This window comes from Pan troglodytes, chromosome Y (assembly GCF_028858775.2).
Source record: "Pan troglodytes isolate AG18354 chromosome Y, NHGRI_mPanTro3-v2.0_pri, whole genome shotgun sequence".
Classification (NCBI taxonomy): Eukaryota; Metazoa; Chordata; class Mammalia; order Primates; family Hominidae; genus Pan; species Pan troglodytes.
This window is the reverse complement of record NC_072422.2, coordinates 36,239,205-36,259,254: the sequence shown is the minus strand read 5'-3', so window position 1 is coordinate 36,259,254 and position 20,050 is coordinate 36,239,205. Positions and strand designations below refer to the sequence as shown.

The window sequence follows — 20,050 nt, the reverse complement described above, 5'->3', positions numbered from 1 at the left end:
TAACACGGCCATCTATATAAACATGGAAATATCTACACTGTGAACTGAATAAACATGGAAATATCTACACATCTATCTGTGTAAACATGGAAATATCTCAACCGCTATATCTATAAACATGGAAAAATCTAAATTGCCATCTGTAGAAAGATGGAAATAACTACACCGCGATCTGTATAAACATGGAAATATCTACACCGCTACCTGTATAAACATGGAAATATCTACACCGCTATCTGTATAAACATGGAAATACCTACACCGTGATCTGTATAAACATGGAAATATCTACACCGCTATCTGTATAAACATGGAAATATCTCAAACGCTATCTCTATAAAAATGAAAATATCTACACCGCCATCTGCAGAAAGACAGGAATATCTACACCGCGATCTGTATAAATATGGAAATTTCTACACCGCTATCTGTCTAAACATGGAAATACCTACACCGCTATCTGTATAAACATGGAAATATCTACACCGCTATCTCTATAAACATGGAAATATCTACACCGCTATCTGTACAAACACGGAAATATCCACACTGCTATCTCTATAAACGTGGAAATATCTACACCGCCATCTGTAAAAACATGGAAATATCTACACAGTCATCTGTATAAACGTGGAAATATCTACACCGCTATCTGTATAAACATGGAAGTAACAACACCGCTATCTGTATAATCATGGAAATATCTACACCGCTATCTGTATAAACATGGAAATATCTACACCACTACCTCTATAAACATGGAAATATCTACACCGCTATCTGTATAAACATGGAAATGTCTACTCCGACATCTGTGGAAACATGGAAATATCTACACCGCTATCTGTATAAATATGGAAATACCTACACCGCTATCTGTAAACATCGAAATATCTACAAAGCCATCTCCATAAATATGGAAATATCTACACAGTCATCTGTATAAACGTGGCAATATCTTCACCAAGATCTCTATGAACATGGAAATGTCTACACAGCCATCTCTATTCACGTATAAATATCTACAGAGCCATCTGTATAAACATGGAAATATCTACACCGCTATCTCTATATACATGAAAATATCTACACTGCCATCTCCATAAACATGTAACTATCTACACCGCCATCTGTATAAACATGGAAATATCTACACTGCCATCTGCATAAAGATGTAAATATCTACAACGTGAGCTCTATAAACATGGAAATATCTACACCGCTATCTGTATAAACATGGAAATATCTACACCACAATCTGTATAAATATGGAAATATCTACACCGCTGTCTGTATAAACACGGAAATATCCACACTGCCATCTGTATAAACATGGAAATATCTACACCTCTATCTCTATAAACATGGAAATATCTACACCGCCATATGCAAAAACATGGAAATATCTACACAGCCATCTGTATAAACATGGAAATAACTACAACGCCATCTGTATAAACATGGAAATGTATACACTGCCATCTGTGGAAAGATGGGAATATCTACACCGCGATCTGTGTAAACATGGAAATTTCTATACTACTACCTATATAAACATGGAAATAGCTACACTACTATGTGTATAAACATGGAAATATCTACACCACGATCTGTGTAAACTTGGAAATATCTACACCACTATAAGTATAAACATGGAAATAACTACACCGCTATCTGTATAAACATGGAAATATTTTCACCTCTATCTGTATAAACATGGAAATATCTCCACCACCATCTGTATAAACATGGAAATATCTACACAGTCATCTGTGTAAATATGGAAATATCTACACCACCATCACTATAAACATGGAAATATCTACACGACCATTTTTATACCCATGGAAATATCTACACAGCCATCTGTATACACATGGAAATATCTACACAGCCATCTGTATAAACATGGAAATATCTACACCGCTATCTGTGTAAAGATGGAAATATCAACACCGCAATATGTGCAAAGATGGAAATATCTACATTGCTATCTCTATAAACATGGAAATGTCTGCACCGCTATCTGTATAACCATGGAATTATCTACACCGCTATCTCTATAAACATGGAAATATCTACTCCGCCATCTGTATAAACATGGAAATATCTACACAGTCATCTGTATAAACATGGAAATATCTACACCACTATCTATATAAACATGGAAATATCTACACTGACATCTGTATAAAGATGGAAATATCTACACAGCCATCTGTATAAACATGGAAATATCTACACCGCCATCTGTATAAACATGGAAATGTCTACACCGACATCTGTGGAAACATGGAAATATCTACACCGCTATCTGTATAAATATGGAAATACCTACACCGCTATCTGTAAACATGGAAATACCTACACCGCCATCTCCATAAATATGGATATATCTACACAGTCATCCGTATAAACGTGGCAATATCTTCACCAAGATCTCTATGAACATGGAAATGTCTACACGGCCATCTCTATGCACGTATAAATATCTACACAGCCATCTGTATAAACATGGAAATATCTACACCGCTATCTCTAAAAACATGAAAATATCTACACTGCCATCTCCATAAACATGTAACTATCTACACCGCCATCTGTATAAACATGGAAATATCTACACTGCCATCTGCATAAAGCTGAAAATATCTACACCGCGACCTCTATAAACATGGAAATATCTACACCGCTATCTGTATAAACTTGGAAATATCTACACCTCGATCTGTATAAATATGGAAATATCTACACCGCTATCTGTATAAACATGGAAATATCTACACTGCCATCTGTATAAACATGGAAATATCTACACCTCTATCTCTATAAACATGGAAATATCTACACCGCCATATGCAAAAACATGGAAATATCTACACAGCCATCTGTATAAACATGGAAATAACTACACCGCCATCTGTATAAACATGGAAATATCTACACTGCCATCTGTGGAAAGATGGGAATATCTACACCGCGTTCTGTGTAATCATGGAAATTTCTATACTGCTACCTATATAAACATGGAAATATCTACACTACTATCTGTATAAACATGGAAATATCTACACGACGATCTGTGTAAACATGGAAATATCTACACCACTATCTGTATAAACATGGAAATAACTACACCGCTATCTGTATAAACAAGGAAATATTTTCACCGCTATCTGTACAAACATGGAAATATCTACACCACCATCTGTATAAACATGGAAATATCTACACAGTCATCTGTGTAAATATGGAAATATCTACACCACCATCTCTATAAACATGGAAATATCTACACGGCCATCTGTATACACATGGAAATATCTACACAGCCATCTGTATACACATGGAAATATCTACACAGCCATCTGTATAAACATGGAAATATCTACACCGCTCTCTGTGTAAAGATGGAAATATGAACACCGCAATATGTGCAAAGATGGAAATATCCACATTGCTATCTCTATAAACATGGAAATGTCTGCACCGCTATCTGTAAAACCAAGGAATTATCTACACCGCTATCTCTATAAACATGGAAATATCTACTCCGCCATCTGTATAAACATGGAAATATCTACACAGTCATCTGTATAAACATGGAAATATCTACACCACTATCTATATAAACATGGAAATATCTACACTGCCATCTGTATAAAGATGGAAATATCTACACAGCCATCTGTATAAACATGGAAATATCTACACCGCCATCTGTATAAACATGGAAATACCAACAATGCTATCTGCATAAACATGGAAATATCTACACCGCTATCTGTATAAGCATGGAAATACCTAAATCGCAATCTGTATAAGCATGGAAATATCTACAGCATGATCTGTGTAAACATGGAAATATCCTCACCGATATCTGCCTCTACATGGAAATATCTACATCGCTATCTCTATAAACATGGAAATATCTACATCGCTATCTGTATAAACAAGTAAACATCTCCACTGCTATCTGTATAAACATGGAAATATCTACAACGCTATGTGTATAAATATGGAAATATCTACACCGCTATCTGCATAAACATGGAAGTATCTACAACGCTATCTGTGTAAACATGGAAATACCTACACAGGTATCTGTGTAAACATGGAAATATGTACACCGCTATCTGTGTAAAGATGGAAATTTGTACACCGCAATCTGTGCAAAGATTTAAATATCTACACGGCTATCTCTGAAACATGGAAATATATACACCGCTATCTGTATAAACATGGAAATATCTACACCGCCATCTCCATACACATGGAAGTATGTACACCGCCAACTTTATAAACATGGAAATATCTACACCGGCATTTACATAAACAAAGAAATATCTACACCGTCATCTGTATAAACATGGAAATATGTACAACGCTACATGTATAAACATGGAAATATGTACACCATGACCTGTATAAACTTGGAAATATCTTCACCGCTATCTGTATAAACATGGAAATATCTTCACCGCTATCTCTATAAACATGGAAATATCTACACCGCTGTCTGTAAACTTGGAAATATCTACACCACCATCTCCATAAATATGGAAATATCTCCACAGTCATCTCTATAAACGTGGCAATAACTTCACCAAGATCTCTATGAACATGGAAATGTCTACACGGCTATCTCTATACACGTATAATTATCTACACAGCCATCTGTATAAACATGGAAATATCTACACCGCTATCTCTATAAACATGAAAATATCTACACTGCCATCTCCATAAAAATGTAACTATCTACACCGCCATCTGTATAAACATGGAAATATCTACACTGCCATCTGCATAAAGATGTAAATATCTACACCGCGAGCTCTATAAAGATGGACATATCTACACCGCTATCTGCATAAACAAGGAAACATCTACACCTCGATCTGTATGAATATGGAAATATCGACACCGCTATTTGTATAAACTTGGAAATATCTACACTGCTATCTGTATAAACATGGTAATAATTACACCGCCATCTATATAAACATGGAAATATCTACACGGCCATCGGTATACACATGGAAATATCTACACCGCTATCTGTTTATATATGGAAAAATCTACAGCGTTATCTCAATAAACTTCATAAGATCTACACCGCTATCTGTATAAACATGGAAATATCTACACCGCTATCTGTGCAAAGATGGAAACATCTACATCGTTATCTCTATAAACATGGAAATATCTGCACCATTATCTGTATAAACATGGAAATATCTACACCGTTATCTCTATAAACATGGAAATATCTTCACCGCCATCTGTATAAACATGGAAATATCTACACAGTCATCTGTATAAACATGGAAATATCTACAGCAACATCCCTATAAACATGGAAATATCTAGATGGCTGTCCCTATAAATATGGAAATATCTACACAGCCATCTCTATAAACATGGAAATATCTACAGTCATCTGTATAAACATGGAAATATCTACACCGCTATCTGTATAAACATGGAAATATCTATACCGCTATCTGTATAAGCATGGAAATAACTACATTGCCATCTGTATAAACATGGAGATATCTACACGGCCATCTGTATACACATATAAATACCAACACAGCCATCTCTATAAACATGGAAATATCTCCACCGTTATCTGTATAAACTTGGAAATAACTCCAACGCTATCTGTAAAAACATGCAAATATCTACACCCCTATCTATATAAACATGGAAATATCTACACCGCTATTTCTATAAACATGGAAATATCTACACCGCCATCTCTATAAACATGGAAATAACTACACCGCGATCTGTGTAAACCTAGAAATATCTACACCGCCATCTCTATAAACATGGAAGTATCTACAACGCCATCTGCATAAACATGGAAATATCTACACCGCCATCAGAATAAACATGCAAATATCTACAAATTCATCTGTATAAACATGGAAATATCTACACCACCATCTCTATAAACATGAAAATATCTACACTGCCGTGTGTATACACATGGAAATATCTACACAGCCATCTGTATGAAGATGGAAATATCTACACCACGAGCTATATACACATGGAAATATCTACACAGCCTTCTGTAGAAAGATGGAAATATCTTCACCGTGAGCTGTATAAACATGGAAATATCTACACCAATATCTGTATAAAGATGGAAATAACAACACCGCTATCTGTATAAACATGGAAATATCTTCACCGCTGTCTGTATAAACATCAAAATATCTACACTGCCATCTGTAAAAACATGGAAATATCTACAAAGTCATCTGTACAACATGGCAATACCTACACCTCCATCCGTATTAACATGGAAATATCTACACTGCCATCTGTATACACATGGAAATATCTACACAGCCATCTGTAGAAACATGGAAATATCTACACCGCTATCTCTATATACATGGAAATACCTACACTGCTGTCTGTATAAACATGGAGATATCAGCACCGCCATCTATATAAACACGGAAATATCTCCACCGCCATCTGTATAAACATGCATATATCTCCAACACTATCTGTATAAACATGGAAATATCTCACTGCTATCTGTATAAACATGGAATTATCTACACCACTGTCTGTTTAAACATGGAAATATCTACATCGCCATCTGGATAAACATGGCAATATCTACATCGCTGTCTGTATAAACCTGGATATATCTTCACCGCTATCTGTATAAACATGGAAATATCTGCACTGGTATCTTTATAAACATGGAAATAACTAAACGGCTATCTCTGTAAACATGGAAATGTCTAAAGCACAATCCCTATAAACATGGAAATATCTACACCGCGAGCTGTATAAACGTGGAAGTATCTACACCACTATCTGTATAAACATGGAAATACCAACAACGCTTTCTGTATAAACATGGAAATATCTACACGGCTATCTGTATAAACATGGAAATATCTACACCACTATCTCTATAAACATGGAAATATCTACATGGCCATCTCTATAAACATGGAAATATCTACACGGCCATTTGCATAAACATGGAAATATCAACCCAACCATCTATATAACATGGAAATATCTACTTGGCCATCTGTATAAACATGGAAAAATTAACAGCGCCATCTGTATAAACTTGGAAATATCAACACAGTCATCTGTATAAACATGGAAATATTGACAATCCTATCTGTATAAACATGGAAATATCTATACCGCTATTTTCATAAACTTGGAAATATCTACACCACCATCTCTATATACATGGAAATATCTACACCGCTATCTGTGTAAACCTAGAAATATCTACACCGCCATCTCTATAAACATGGAAATATCTACACCGCTATCTGTATAAACATAGAAATATCTACACCGCATTCTCTATAAACATGGAAATATCTACACCGCCATCTACATAAACATGGAAATGTCTACACCGCGATCTTTACAAACATGGAAATAACTACACGGCCATCTGTATAAACATGGAAATATCTACACCGCTATCTGTATAAACATGGAAATATCTACACTGCTATCTCTATAAACATGAATATATTTACACCTCAATCTGTATAAACATGGAAATATCTCAACCGCCATTTGTATACTCATGGAAAATCTACACTGCCGTCTGCATAAACATGCAAATATCTACACAGTCATCTGTATAAACATGGAAATATCTACACCACCATCTCCATAAACCTGGAAATATCTACACTGCCGTGTGTATGCACATGGAAATATCTACACAGCCATCTGTATAAAGATGGAAATATCTACAACATGAGCTGTATACACATGGAAATATCTTCACTGCCATCTGTATAAAGATGGAAATATCTACACCGTGAGCTGAATAAACATGGAAATATCTACACCGATATCTGTATAAACTAGGAAATAACATCACTGCTATCTCTATAAACATGGAAATATCTACAACGCTATCTGTACAAACATGGAAATATCTACACCGTTATCTCAATAAACATGGAAATAATTACACCGCGATCTCTATAAACATGGAAATGTCTACACGGCCATCTGTATACACATGGAAATATCTACACCGCTATCTGTATATATATGGTAATATGTACACCGTTATCTCTATAAACATTGAAAGATCTACATCGCTATCTGTATAAAAATGGAAATATCTACACCGCTATCTCTATAAACATGGAAATGTCTACAGCGCTCTCTATATAAACATGGAAATATCTAAACCGCTATCTCTATAAACATGGAAATACCTACAATGTTATCTTAGTAGAAATGGAAATATCTACGGAGGTATCTGAATAAACATGGAAATATCTACAATGCTATCTGAGTAGACATGGAAATATCTACAGAGCTATCTAAATAAACATGAAAATATCTACACCGCGATCTGTGCAAAGATGGAAATATCTACACTGCTATCTGTGTAAACATGGAAATATCTACACCGCCATCTGTATGAACATGGAAATATCTACACCGCTATCTGTATAAGTATGGAAATATCTACACCGCTATCTCTGTAAACATGGAAATATCTCCACCGCTATCTGTATACTCATGGAAATATTTACACCGCCATGTGTATAAACATGCAAATATTTACACAGTCATCTGTGTAAACATGGAAATATCTACACCACCTTCTCTATAAACATGGAAATATCTACACGGCCATCTGTATACACATGGAAATATCTACACAGCCATCTGTATACACATGGAAATATCTAGACAGCCATCTGTATAAACATGGAAATATCTACACCGCTATCTGTGTAAAGATGGAAATATCAATACCGCAATATGTGCAAAGATGGAAATATCTACATTGCTATCTCTATAAAAATGGAAATATCTGCACGGCTGTCTGCATAAAGATGGAAATATCTACACTGCTATCTCTATAAACATGGAAATATCTACACCGCCATCTGTATATACATGGAAATACCTACGCAGTCATCTGTATAAACATGGAAATATCTACACCGCTATCTCTATAAACATGGAAATATCTACACTGCCATCTGTATACACATGGAAATATCTACAGAGACATCAGTATAAATATGGAAACATCTGCACCGCTATCTCTATACACATGGAAATAGCTAGACGTCTACCTGTATAAACATGGAAATATCTACACCGCTATCTCCATAAATATGGAAATATCTCCACCGGTATCTCTATAAACATGGAAATGTATACACTGCTATCTGTATAAACATGGAAATATCTAGATGTCTGTCTGTACAAACATGGAAATATCTACAGCGCCATCTGTATAAACATGGAAATATCTACACAGTCATCTGTATAAACATGGAAATATCTACACCACTATCTGTATAAACATGGAAATACCAACACTGCCATCTGTATAAACATGGAAATACCTACACCGCTATCTCTATAAACATGGAAATACCTACACCGCTATCTGTATAAACATGGAAATATTTACACCGCTATCTGTATAAACATGGAAATATCTACACCGCTTTCTTTGTAAACTTGGAAATATCTACACTGCCATCTGTATAAACACGGAAATATCTACACCGCTATCTGTATAAATATGGAAATATCTCCACCGCTACCTGTATAAACATGGAAATATCTGCACCCCTATTTGTATAAACATGGAAATATCTACACTGCTATTTCTATAAACATGGAAATATCTACACCGCCATCTCTATAAACATGGAAATATCTACAGCGCTATCTGTGTAAACCTAGAAATATCTACACCGCCATCTCTATAAAGATGGAAATATCTTCACCGCTATCTGCATAAACATAGAAATATCTACACTGCATTCTCTATAAACATGGAAATATCTACACCGCCATCTGCATAAACATGGAAATGTCTACACCGCCATCTGTATAAACAAGGAAATATCTACACCGCCATCTGTATAAACATGGAAGTATCTACACCGCTATCTGTATAAACATGGAAATATCTTCACCGCTATCTGTATAAACATAGAAATATCTACACTGCATTCTCTATAAACATGGAAATATCTACACCGCCATCTGCATAAACATGGAAATATCTACACCGCTATCTCTATAAACATGGAAATATCTCCACCGCTTTCTGTATACTCATGGAAATATCTACACTGCCATGTGTATAAACATGCAAATATTTACACAGTCATTTGTATAAAGATGGAAATATCTACACCACCATCTCCATAAACATGGAAATATCTATACAATCATCTGAGTAAACATGGAAATATCTACACCGCTATGTGTATAAACATGGAAATATCTACACCACTATCTGTATAAACACGGAAATATCTACAATGCTATCTGTGTAACCATGGGAATACCTACACCGCTATCTGTATAAACATGGAAATATCTAAACCGCAATCTGTATAAACATGGAAATATCTACACCGCCATCGGTATAAACATGGAAATATCTACACCGTCATCTGTGTAAACGTGGAAATGTCTACACTGGTATCTGTATAAACACAGAAATATCTACACCACTATCTCTATAGACATGGAAATATCTACACTGCCATCTGTACACACATGGAAATATCTACAGTGCCATCAGTATAAACATGGAAAAAACTACACCGCTATCTCTATAAACATGGAAATACCTACACCGCTATCTCTATAAACATGGAAATATCTACACCACAATCTCTATAAACATGGAAAAATCTACGCTATCTCTATAAACATGAACATATCTACACCGCAGACTCCATAACCACATAAAAATCTACAACGCCATTTGTGTAAACATGGAAATATCTCCTCCGCTATCTGTATAAACATGGAAATATCTACACGGCTATCTGTTTAAACATGGAAATATCTACAACGCTATCTGTAAAAACATGGAAATATATACACTGCTATCTTTATAAACATGGAAATATCTACACCGCAATCTGTATAAGCATGGAAATATCTACGCCATGATCTGTATAAACATGGAAATATATACACCGATATCTGCATAAACATGGAAATATCTACACCGATATCTCTATAAATATGGAAATATCTACACCACTATCTGTATAAACATGTAAATATCTACAACGCTAACTTTGTAAACATGGAAATACCTACACAGCTATCTGTGTAAACATGGAAATATCTGCATCGCTATCTGTGTAAACATGGAAATATCTACACCGCTATCTCTATAAATATGGAAATATCTACACCACCGTGTTTATAAACATGGAAATGTCTACACAGTCATCTGTATATACATGGAAATATCTACACCACCATCTCTATAAACATGGATATATCTACACTGCCATCTGTATACACATGGAAATATCTACAGAGCCATCAGTATGAACATGGAAACACCTACACCGCAGTCTCTATACACACGGAAATACCTACACCGCTGTCTCCATAAATATTGAAATATCTACACCGCAATCCCTATAAACGTGGAAATATCTACACCGCCATTTCTATAAACATGAAAATATCTACACTGCCATCTCCATAAACACGTAACAATCTACACCGCCATTTGTGAAAACATGGAAATATCTACACCGCTCTCTATATAAACATGGGTATATCTACACTGCCATCTGTATAAAGATTTAAATATCTACATCGTGAGCTGTATAAACATGGAAATATCTACACCACTATCTCTATAAACATGGAAACATCTACACTGCCATCTGTATACACATGGAAATATCTACAGAGCCGTTAGTATAAACATGGAAACAACTACAGTGCTATCTCAATAAACATTGAAATATCTACACCGCAATCTCTATAAACATGGAAAAAACTACGCCATCTCTATAAACATGAACATTTCTACACCGCAATCTCCATAAACACGTAAAAATCTACACCACCATTTGTGTAAACATGGAAATATTTCCACCGCTATCTGTATAAACATTTAAATATCTACACGGCTATCTCTATAAACATGAAAATAACTACACCGCTATCTGTATAAACATGCAAATATCTACACCGCGAGATGTGTAAAAATGGAAATATCTACACCGCTATGTGTATAAACATGGAAATATCTACACTGCCATCTGTATAAACACGGAAATACCAACACCGCTATCTGTATAAACATGGAAATAGCTACACCGCCATCTCTATAAACATTGAATTATCTACACCACTATCACTATAAACATAGAAATATCTACACCGCCATCTCTATAAACATGAAAATATCTACACTGCTATGTGCATAAACAAAGAAATATATACACCATGATCTCTATAAACATGGAAATATCAACACCGCTATCTCTATAAACATGGAAATATCTACACTGCCATCTATATAAAGATGGAAATATCTACATTGTGACCTGTATAAACATGGAAATATCTACACGGCTATCTGTATAAAAATGGAAATACCAACAGCGTTACCTGCATACATATGGAAATATCTACACGGCTATCTGTATAAACATGGAAATATATACACCACTATCTCTATAAACATGCAAATACCTGCACCGCCATCTCTATAAACATGAAATTAGCTACACCGCTAGCTCAATAAACGTGGAAATATCTACACCGCTATCTGTTTATATATGGAAAAATCTACAGCGTTATCTCAATAAACTTCATAAGATCTACACCGCTATCTGTATAAACATGGAAATATCTACACCGCTATCTGTGCAAAGATGGAAACATCTACATCGTTATCTCTATAAACATGGAAATATCTGCACCATTATCTGTATAAACATGGAAATATCTACACCGTTATCTCTATAAACATGGAAATATCTTCACCGCCATCTGTATAAACATGGAAATATCTACACAGTCATCTGTATAAACATGGAAATATCTACAGCAACATCCCTATAAACATGGAAATATCTAGATGTCTGTCCCTATAAATATGGAAATATCTACACAGCCATCTCTATAAACATGGAAATATCTACAGTCATCTGTATAAACATGGAAATATCTACACCGCTATCTGTATAAACATGGAAATATCTATACCGCTATCTGTATAAGCATGGAAATAACTACATTGCCATCTGTATAAACATGGAGATATCTACACGGCCATCTGTATACACATATAAATACCAACACAGCCATCTGTATAAACATGGAAATATCTCCACCGTTATCTGTATAAACTTGGAAATAACTCCAACGCTATATGTAAAAACATGGAAATATCTACACCCCTATCTATATAAACATGGAAATATCTACACCGCTATTTCTATAAACATGGAAATATCTACACCGCCATCTCTATAAACATGGAAATAACTACACCGCGATCTGTGTAAACCTAGAAATATCTACACCGCCATCTCTATAAACATGGAAGTATCTACAACGCCATCTGCATAAACATGGAAATATCTACACCGCCATCAGAATAAACATGCAAATATCTACAAATTCATCTGTATAAACATGGAAATATCTACACCGCTTTCTTTGTAAACTTGGAAATATCTACACTGCCATCTGTATAAACACGGAAATATCTACACCGCTATCTGTATAAATATGGAAATATCTCCACCGCTACCTGCATAAACATGGAAATATCTGCACCCCTATTTGTATAAACATGGAAATATCTACACCGCTATTTCTATAAACATGGAAATATCTACACCGCCATCTCTATAACCATGGAAATATCTACAGCGCTATCTGTGTAAACCTAGAAATATCTACACCGCCATCTCTATAAAGATGGAAATATCTTCACCGCTATCTGCATAAACATAGAAATATCTACACTGCATTCTCTATAAACATGGAAATATCTACACCGCCATCTGCATAAACATGGAAATGTCTACACCGCCATCTGTATAAACAAGGAAATATCTACACCGCCATCTGTATAAACATGGAAATATCTACACCGCTATCTGTATAAACATGGAAATATCTTCACCGCTATCTGTATAAACATAGAAATATCTACACTGCATTCTCTATAAACATGGAAATATCTACACCGCCATCTGCATAAACATGGAAATATCTACACCGCTATCTCTATAAACATGGAAATATCTCCACCGCTTTCTGTATACTCATGGAAATATCTACACTGCCATGTGTATAAACATGCAAATATTTACACAGTCATTTGTATAAAGATGGAAATATCTACACCACCATCTCCATAAACATGGAAATATCTATACAATCATCTGAGTAAACATGGAAATATCTACACCGCTATGTGTATAAACATGGAAATATCTACACCACTATCTGTATAAACACGGAAATATCTACAATGCTATCTGTGTAACCATGGGAATACCTACACCGCTATCTGTATAAACATGGAAATATCTAAACCGCAATCTGTATAAACATGGAAATATCTACACCGCCATCGGTATAAACATGGAAATATCTACACCGTCATCTGTGTAAACGTGGAAATGTCTACACTGGTATCTGTATAAACACAGAAATATCTACACCACTATCTCTATAGACATGGAAATATCTACACTGCCATCTGTACACACATGGAAATATCTACAGTGCCATCAGTATAAACATGGAAAAAACTACACCGCTATCTCTATAAACATGGAAATACCTACACCGCTATCTCTATAAACATGGAAATATCTACACCACAATCTCTATAAACATGGAAAAATCTACGCTATCTCTATAAACATGAACATATCTACACCGCAGACTCCATAACCACATAAAAATCTACAACGCCATTTGTGTAAACATGGAAATATCTCCTCCGCTATCTGTATAAACATGGAAATATCTACACGGCTATCTGTTTAAACATGGAAATATCTACAACGCTATCTGTAAAAACATGGAAATATATACACTGCTATCTTTATAAACATGGAAATATCTACACCGCAATCTGTATAAGCATGGAAATATCTACGCCATGATCTGTATAAACATGGAAATATATACACCGATATCTGCATAAACATGGAAATATCTACACCGATATCTCTATAAATATGGAAATATCTACACCACTATCTGTATAAACATGTAAATATCTACAACGCTAACTTTGTAAACATGGAAATACCTACACAGCTATCTGTGTAAACATGGAAATATCTGCATCGCTATCTGTGTAAACATGGAAATATCTACACCGCTATCTCTATAAATATGGAAATATCTACACCACCGTGTTTATAAACATGGAAATGTCTACACAGTCATCTGTATATACATGGAAATATCTACACCACCATCTCTATAAACATGGATATATCTACACTGCCATCTGTATACACATGGAAATATCTACAGAGCCATCAGTATGAACATGGAAACACCTACACCGCAGTCTCTATACACACGGAAATACCTACACCGCTGTCTCCATAAATATTGAAATATCTACACCGCAATCCCTATAAACGTGGAAATATCTACACCGCCATTTCTATAAACATGAAAATATCTACACTGCCATCTCCATAAACACGTAACAATCTACACCGCCATTTGTGAAAACATGGAAATATCTACACCGCTCTCTATATAAACATGGGTATATCTACACTGCCATCTGTATAAAGATTTAAATATCTACATCGTGAGCTGTATAAACATGGAAATATCTACACCACTATCTCTATAAACATGGAAACATCTACACTGCCATCTGTATACACATGGAAATATCTACAGAGCCGTTAGTATAAACATGGAAACAACTACAGTGCTATCTCAATAAACATTGAAATATCTACACCGCAATCTCTATAAACATGGAAAAAACTACGCCATCTCTATAAACATGAACATTTCTACACCGCAATCTCCATAAACACGTAAAAATCTACACCACCATTTGTGTAAACAAGGAAATATTTCCACCGCTATCTGTATAAACATTTAAATATCTACACGGCTATCTCTATAAACATGAAAATAACTACACCGCTATCTGTATAAACATGCAAATATCTACACCGCGAGATGTGTAAAAATGGAAATATCTACACCGCTATGTGTATAAACATGGAAATATCTACACTGCCATCTGTATAAACACGGAAATACCAACACCGCTATCTGTATAAACATGGAAATAGCTACACCGCCATCTCTATAAACATTGAATTATCTACACCGCTATCACTATAAACATAGAAATATCTACACCGCCATCTCTATAAACATGAAAATATCTACACTGCTATGTGCATAAACAAAGAAATATATATACCATGATCTCTATAAACATGGAAATATCAACACCGCTATCTCTATAAACATGGAAATATCTACACTGCCATCTATATAAAGATGGAAATATCTACATTGTGACCTGTATAAACATGGAAATATCTACACGGCTATCTGTATAAAAATGGAAATACCAACAGCGTTACCTGCATACATATGGAAATATCTACACGGCTATCTGTATAAACATGGAAATATATACACCACTATCTCTATAAACATGCAAATACCTGCACCGCCATCTCTATAAACATGAAATTAGCTACACCGCTAGCTCAATAAACGTGGAAATATCTACACCGCTATCTGTTTATATATGGAAAAATCTACAGCGTTATCTCAATAAACTTCATAAGATCTACACCGCTATCTGTATAAACATGGAAATATCTACACCGCTATCTGTGCAAAGATGGAAACATCTACATCGTTATCTCTATAAACATGGAAATATCTGCACCATTATCTGTATAAACATGGAAATATCTACACCGTTATCTCTATAAACATGGAAATATCTTCACCGCCATCTGTATAAACATGGAAATATCTACACAGTCATCTGTATAAACATGGAAATATCTACAGCAACATCCCTATAAACATGGAAATATCTAGATGGCTGTCCCTATAAATATGGAAATATCTACACAGCCATCTCTATAAACATGGAAATATCTACAGTCATCTGTATAAACATGGAAATATCTACACCGCTATCTGTATAAACATGGAAATATCTATACCGCTATCTGTATAAGCATGGAAATAACTACATTGCCATCTGTATAAACATGGAGATATCTACACGGCCTTCTGTATACACATATAAATACCAACACAGCCATCTGTATAAACATGGAAATATCTCCACCGTTATCTGTATAAACTTGGAAATAACTCCAACGCTATCTGTAAAAACATGGAAATATCTACACCCCTATCTATATAAACATGGAAATATCTACACCGCTATTTCTATAAACATGGAAATATCTACACCGCCATCTCTATAAACATGGAAATAACTACACCGCGATCTGTGTAAACCTAGAAATATCTACACCGCCATCTCTATAAACATGGAAGTATCTACAACGCCATCTGCATAAACATGGAAATATCTACACCGCCATCAGAATAAACATGCAAATATCTACAAATTCATCTGTATAAACATGGAAATATCTACACCACCATCTCTATAAACATGAAAATATCTACACTGCCGTGTGTATACACATGGAAATATCTACACAGCCATCTGTATGAAGATGGAAATATCTACACCACGAGCTGTATACACATGGAAATATCTACACAGCCTTCTGTAGAAAGATGGAAATATCTTCACCGTGAGCTGTATAAACATGGAAATATCTACACCAATATCTGTATAAAGATGGAAATAACAACACCGCTATCTGTATAAACATGGAAATATCTTCACCGCTGTCTGTATAAACATCAAAATATCTACACTGCCATCTGTAAAAACATGGAAATATCTACAAAGTCATCTGTACAACATGGCAATACCTACACCTCCATCCGTATTAACATGGAAATATCTACACTGCCATCTGTATACACATGGAAATATCTACACAGCCATCTGTAGAAACATGGAAATATCTACACCGCTATCTCTATATACATGGAAATACCTACACTGCTGTCTGTATAAACATGGAGATATCAGCACCGCCATCTATATAAACACGGAAATATCTCCACCGCCATCTGTATAAACATGCATATATCTCCAACACTATCTGTATAAACATGGAAATATCTCACTGCTATCTGTATAAACATGGAATTATCTACACCACTGTCTGTTTAAACATGGAAATATCTACATCGCCATCTGGATAAACATGGCAATATCTACATCGCTGTCTGTATAAACCTGGATATATCTTCACCGCTATCTGTATAAACATGGAAATATCTGCACTGGTATCTTTATAAACATGGAAATAACTAAACGGCTATCTCTGTAAACATGGAAATCTCTAAAGCACAATCCCTATAAACATGGAAATATCTACACCGCGAGCTGTATAAACGTGGAGATATCTACACCATTATCTGTATAAACATGGAAATACCAACAACGCTTTCTGTATAAACATGGAAATATCTACACGGCTATCTGTATAAACATGGAAATATCTACACCACTATCTCTATAAACATGGAAATATCTACATGGCCATCTCTATAAACATGGAAATATCCACACGGCCATTTGCATAAACATGGAAATATCAACCCAACCATCTATATAACATGGAAATATCTACTTGGCCATCTGTATAAACATGGAAAAATTAACAGCGCCATCTGTATAAACTTGGAAATATCAACACAGTCATCTGTATAAACATGGAAATATTGACAATCCTATCTGTATAAACATGGAAATATCTATACCGCTATTTTCATAAACTTGGAAATATCTACACCACCATCTCTATATACATGGAAATATCTACACCGCTATCTGTGTAAACCTAGAAATATCTACACCGCCATCTCTATAAACATGGAAATATCTACACCGCTATCTGTATAAACATAGAAATATCTACACCGCATTCTCTATAAACATGGAAATATCTACACCGCCATCTACATAAACATGGAAATGTCTACACCGCGATCTTTACAAACATGGAAATACCTACACGGCCATCTGTATAAACATGGAAATATCTACACCGCTATCTGTATAAACATGGAAATATCTACACTGCTATCTCTATAAACATGAATATATTTACACCTCAATCTGTATAAACATGGAAATATCTCAACCGCCATTTGTATACTCATGGAAAATCTACACTGCCGTCTGCATAAACATGCAAATATCTACACAGTCATCTGTATAAACATGGAAATATCTACACCACCATCTCCATAAACCTGGAAATACCTACACTGCCGTGTGTATGCACATGGAAATATCTACACAGCCATCTGTATAAAGATGGAAATATCTACAACATGAGCTGTATACACATGGAAATATCTTCACTGCCATCTGTATAAAGATGGAAATATCTACACCGTGAGCTGAATAAACATGGAAATATCTACACCGATATCTGTATAAACTAGGAAATAACATCACTGCTATCTCTATAAACATGGAAATATCTACAACGCTATCTGTACAAACATGGAAATATCTACACCGTTATCTCAATAAACATGGAAATAATTACACCGTGATCTCTATAAACATGGAAATATCTACACGGCCATCTGTATACACATGGAAATATCTACACCGCTATCTGTATATATATGGTAATATGTACACCGTTATCTCTATAAACATTGAAAGATCTACATCGCTATCTGTATAAAAATGGAAATATCTACACCGCTATCTCTATAAACATGGAAATGTCTACAGCGCTCTCTATATAAACATGGAAATATCTAAACCGCTATCTCTATAAACATGGAAATACCTACAATGTTATCTTAGTAGAAATGGAAATATCTACGGAGGTATCTGAATAAACATGGAAATATCTACAATGCTATCTGAGTAGACATGGAAATATCTACAGAGCTATCTAAATAAACATGAAAATATCTACACCGCGATCTGTGCAAAGATGGAAATATCTACACTGCTATCTGTGTAAACATGGAAATATCTACACCGCCATCTATATGAACATGGAAATATCTACACCGCTATCTGTATAAGTATGGAAATATCTACACCGCTATCTCTGTA

The 20,050-nt window shown here is 35.0% G+C and overlaps 1 protein-coding gene across 1 annotated transcript in view; it reads right to left on the bottom strand.

Moving 5' to 3' along the window:
* LOC129138938 (MAM and LDL-receptor class A domain-containing protein 1-like) overlaps positions 1-20,050 on the bottom strand; it is a 464,758-nt gene that overhangs the window by 176,696 nt on the left and 268,012 nt on the right. The window lies entirely within an intron of this gene.